This window comes from Scardinius erythrophthalmus, assembly GCF_964197995.2.
Source record: "Scardinius erythrophthalmus genome assembly, chromosome: 16".
Lineage (NCBI taxonomy): Eukaryota > Metazoa > Chordata > Actinopteri > Cypriniformes > Leuciscidae > Scardinius > Scardinius erythrophthalmus.
Window position 1 is genome coordinate 23208946 of NC_138236.1, and position 6000 is coordinate 23214945.

Sequence of the window (6000 nt, forward strand, 5' to 3'; positions counted from 1 at the left end):
CGTTCACATGTAACGTACAAGACACTGAATGTGACTCAAGGCCCCCATATTCAGGTACTCAGGTTGAAGTTCTTTTTCGTTGGAAGTTGGAAATACCTTTGCAGCAACGTACTGTTAATGAACATCTCAACGCCATCCACACTGCTGAGAGTGATGTTTAGATGAAAATGTAAAAACGTGCTGTATGCTTTACTCTCAATAACAAATTTAACGCAAACACATTTTCATTTAATTGTAAATAACATGAAGTTAAACATCTGAGAACATTTTAATAATACATACATATGGTTGTTTTATACAGGTTCATTAAAGTGTTTTCAGACTTAATTGGCTGTTTCAATTTCAAGTTTAAACTACAAAAAGTTGTAGACTAAAACTAAGACAAAGACTGTGACTGAAAATAACAAGCCAAAAGTCCATGAAAACAGAAACTAAGAACAAACAAAACATAATACGTGTGACACCCTCAGTGTTTTGTATATGTTATGCATCGTACATTCATCATAAATGCTTTATTTAACCTCTGAACAGATGTGTTGGCAGTCGATTTGCTAAACAAAGCAGCTGATTTCTCCTCTTTTAGCTCCATCATGTTCTTTTGGCCCTCAAATTGTATGATAAATATATGCATCAACATAATAAACCAAACAAAGCAGTTTATTTAATTTCACAATTATAATGTTTTGGCCATGGTGAAGCAGTTCTCAATTTGCAATTTGGCCCTTTTTTCTTTCACCTTATGTAATGAATGGATCTCTAAGGCCTCCATTGCCCTGATCCGTAGCAATTTAGATGGATTCCAGGGTTTTGAATTTCGACTGCAAGAGCAGTTCCAGGTCACTCGTGTCACGGGGAGAGTCAGAGAACGAGACTACCTGCACGTCTGTCATGGCGCCACATGCTCTGTGTACACCCTGCTGAGACAGACGCCAGAAATGTCAGGAACCCAAGTGCTGAAGTGCTTTTGTAAGGGAAGACTTCAAGCTCCTAGTTTTAACACCTTTAACTACTGCCAACCCGCATCCGCACTGTGAGAATCCTGAACGTTGGCTGTATGCTGACTCATACACTGAAAAGATGCATCCCTGAATGAAACCTGAATATGACGTCCTGTCTTACATGAAACAGAAAATTTGACATCTTCTAATATTTTCATGTTTGATTTGAGATCTACAATTGTAGAGAAGATTTTCAGTGAATAACAATTCATTAATAATCTGAATAATCTGTTTCTCCCTTTAATTATATTTTTATTCTAAATGATGGTATTTATTTTCTGGGTGAACTAATCCTTTAACAGTAATAATAATAAATGATTACATTTATAAATTATAACAATAATTTATCTATAATATATTTATATATTATGATAATAAATATAATATTTAACAATACATATAATAATACACTTATTTTTATTCATAATAAACCAATTATAAATAATAATAGGCCTTAATAATATAATTACATAAAATATATTATAAAATAAAACATATATTACTGTTGTATTTTTTAATTAAAGATTTATGCGTAATTAAATTGGCAATAAAAGTAAAAAATATAAGAAATAGGTAAGTTCTTAAACTGTACTGATTGGATAATCTGACCATGACATAGTCATGGGATTCTTTTGGTCAAATGTTAATCATTCAGTAAATTGTTCATAATGTTTCTTCATTGAGAATATAACAAGACTAAATGCACAATTACCTTGAAAGATAAAACACATGTTTAGGTGGATCAAAACATTGTGTGGATGTAAAAACATTAACGAGAAGAGATTCCTTATAGGACGTAAGTTCATGTCCTGTGGCAGAGCAGAAGGGTTATTTATCTGTTATTCGACAGTTCTGTAATTATATAAGAAATCCTCATAAGCTCACAAGTGGAATACACCTACATTGAAATTAAAGGCAATCACAGTAATTGCCTTGCCGAGCTATTACTGTGAGTAACTGTGTAAAAACCGAGCACAGATGGAAGGGCCCTCAAGCCCTGGAGATACCCAGGTGTAGCCCCGGACCCTTTTGAGGAAAAGCCCCTCATCTTTATTATTATGTGAACCTCTGAACCCATGAGAAGTTTCCCTGTGAGACTCCAAACATAAAAGGGATAAATTGAAGACATGCAGGTGACTGAGTTTTACGTTTTTTTTTTCTTTTTTACTATAGTTTAAAATTAATGTGGGTTGACAGGGAATTTAGGAATAACGTCAGTAAGCACATTTGTTTATTTTATGCTTCAAATATTTGTACTTCTGTAATATCTGTATTCCAGAGAATTCAGCAGTGTCATTCACGGCTTTGATTCTGTCAGTGCCAAATCATGAGTGTTTGTTATACTTTCTCCTGCTGAAGCAACAGATGTGGTTTGATGTTTGTGACGTGCGTACTATCCATTTGTCTTTTGAAGATCCAGAGGCAACTGAGAGTCAGTGTCCTGACTGAAACTAGAGCGAAACATCTGGTGGAGTGTGAGTGACTAACATTGCCATCATTTTTAAAGGAAGTCAAATCATTCTCCTTTACACTCTGGCTGACTGTGTGATAACGAATTCATTGCAAGGCTTACTTTTGACTGACTTATGCAAGGTCTGGGTGTGTAATCATTCTATAAAAGCTACAGTATTCTAGTTATTGTGGTTGGACCACCAGAGCATACAGTTTAGTTCTGATTTCTGAGTTATATAAACGTTCAGTGTTCAAGAAACTGTTCCAAGCTTTTTACCTTCTATTTCATCCTCTTTAATGTAGGATTTTCCATATGTAATAGCACGGATTATGGACCGGGCCAATGGAGCCAGTTCCCAGGCTTCTGAAAACCAGGTGTTGCATTTACATTTTTGCATTTAGCAGACGCAAAGCAATTCATGAAGGAATCAACAATATTCGTGATATAAAGATTTATTTGACCACTATTAGGAAGCAAACCAGAGAAGAGGAGAAATGCAGATGTGTGTGTGTGTGTGTGTGTGTGTGTGTGTGTGTGTGTGTGTGTGTGTGTGTGTGTGTGTGTGTGTGTGTATAAAGGATATTTGAATAGAATTTATCTCTCCTCAATATAAAGCTTAAAATATACACAAAACAAAACATTTAAATTTTAAATTAGTGGCAAGCTCTTTTTAGCGTGTGTGTGTGTGTTTAAAAGATAATTTATGAATATAATTTATAGTAATATATTATACTTATTTATTATTAATATGATCTATATTATTTATACAATAATTGGTCTGTATAATTAACATGAATATAATTTATGAAAAATCGTACTCGGTTACTAACGTAACCTCGGTTCTCTCTAGAAGAGGGAACGAGTACTGCGTTTTATCAAAACGCTACGGGAAAAGTCTCTTTTCACGAAACACTGAAGCAAAAAATTATCCTTTAATTTTCATATATGTAAAACGCGTTGCGGCAGCAGCAGACAGCTATGGCGAGACGGCTTGCTCGCTCATTGGCTGCTCTGCGGCAACTGCTTAAGCCTATCGAGCGAGGCCTGGGATGACATCAGGCCAATGAGGGCGCTTCGCGCCCTCCTCGCCACTTCCCGCCGAAACGGGCGTGGCTTACCTCTATAAAAGGAGCTCGAGAAGGCTGACTCACTTGATTTTGATCGCCGAAGCGAACCAGAGTGAACCGTACGCACGGCAGAGAACGCAGTACTCGTTCCCTCTTCTAGAGAGAACCGAGGTTACGTTAGTAACCGAGTACGTTCTCTTACGAGAGTCCTCTCGTACTGCGTTTTATCAAAGCGCTACGGGAACCCCTTGCAAAACACCGTGCGTGCTGGGATAAAAACACTGATCACCGGAAGCTTTTTCAGGCATACAGTGCATAATCACCAGATTGACTCACACAGAGTCAGGGAATAAGGGTGAGAGCCTTAAATCCCTAAATTTTAGCGTCGTAGAAAAAACATGTCCACAGACGCAAGTATAATCATCACATAGACAGGGTAGGGAACCTGAACTAATGTGGAAAATGTGGGTCTTACACAGTTCTGCCCAAGATAGTCGGTAGCGCATAGCGCATGAGTTTCAGCGGTCTGATTAGACGGCTGAACAGATTACACCGACAAAAGCTTAGCCTGCAAGGCGGGAACCTCTAGGTTATAAAACCTGATAAATGTAGACGGCGAGGCCCAACCTGCCGCCGTACATATATCCTGTAGGGAAATCCCGCTGGACCAAGCCCACAAAGAAGCAACGCTTCTCGTAGAGTGCGCTCTGACTCCCAAAGGGCATGGAATGCCCTTGGCAGTATAAGCCAGCGCTATGGCGTCAACTATCCATCTGGATAGACTTTGTTTCGAAACAGCCATTCCTTTGGAACGTCCGCTGAACGAGACAAAGAGCTGCTCTGTCTGTCTGAAGACAGCAGAGCGGGACATATAAGCTCTTAAAGCCCTAACAGGGCAAAGAAAACTCGAGTCCCCTTCCTCACTCGATGCCGGCAGGGCAGCCAGGGATATAACCTGAGCCCGAAAAGGCGTGTTGAGGGATTTCGGCACATAGCCATGCTTAGGTTTGAGTATGACTTTAGAGTCATTAGGACCAAACTCCAAGCACGCCGGGCTCACAGAGAGCGCGTGCAGGTCGCCTATGCGCTTCACTGAAGCGAGAGCCATCAAAAACACTGTTTTGAAAGACAAATGTTTGAGGCTAATAGACTGGATAGGCTCGAAAGGGGCACCTTTCATGGCCGCTAGGACCGTAGAAAGGTCCCACAAAGGAACTGAAGGAGGTCTGGGTGGATTCAGTCTCCTAGCTCCCCTGAGGAAGCGGATGACTAAATCATTCCTTCCCAGCGACTGACCCAGCGTTGAACCAAAGAACGCTGAAATAGCCGCCACATACACTTTGAGCGTGGAAGGGGATCTGCCCTTATCCAACAGCTCTTGTAGGAAGGAGAGAACCTCCGTTACCTCACATTCGAGGGGTGAAATGCTCCGAGCTGCACACCAGCCGGAGAAAACCGACCACTTCGAAGCATAAAGCCGCCGTGTCGACGGTGCTCTAGCCTGAGTGATGGTATTCACGACTCCCTCTGTGAGACCAACGGGTATCCGTTGAGCACCCACACATGAAGGGACCACAGTTCCGGGTGTGGGTGCCAAATCGAGCCCCCGGCCTGCGAGAGGAGATCTCTCCTCAACGGCAGCGGCCATGGAGCGATATCTGCCAACTGCATCAGAACTGGGAACCATGTTTGGTTCTCCCAGAACGGAGCTACAAGCAGGACTGGGCATTTCGTTTCCCTGACCCGTTCCAGCACCTGTGGCAGGAGGGAGACGGGGGGAAAAGCGTATAACGGGCAGCGCGGCCACCTCCGGGACAGCGCGCTGTCGGTCTTTGAAAAGAACGCGGGGCAGTGCGCGTTTTCGCGGGACGCGAAAAGGTCCACCTCCGCTCTGCCGAATCTCTCCCACAACAGCCGGACTGTTTGTGGGTGTAGAGACCATTCGCCCGGGGGAACATTGTTCCTGGACAGTCTGTCTGGGCCCACATTCTGAAGCCCAGGTACATGCACTGCTCTCAGCGAGCGTAAGTTGTGCTGAGCCCATAGTAGGAGGCGTTTCGCCAGCCTGTACAGGGATATGGATTTCAGACCGCCCTGGCGATTTATGTAGGACACCACAGCCATGTTGTCTGAACAGACTATGACGTGTTCGTCCTTGATGCGGGGACAAAAACGTGTCATCGCGTTGTGCACTGCCAGCATTTCTAGGCAGTTTATGTGTAGGAGCTTTTCTCGTTCCGACCACAGGCCGAAGAACGGTCTGCCCTCGAGCAGAGCTCCCCATCCCGAGGTGGATGCGTCTGTCGACACCATCCTCACTCTCGAGGAAGTCCCCAGGCTTACACCTGATTGGTACCAGTCGTCCGCCGTCCAAGGCGCCAGGGCTGAAACACAGCTCTGATCGACCTTGAGGCGTAATCGACCGGTCGCCCACGCTCTGCGCGGTACCCGCGTTTTCAACCAGAACTGCAGCGGGCGCATG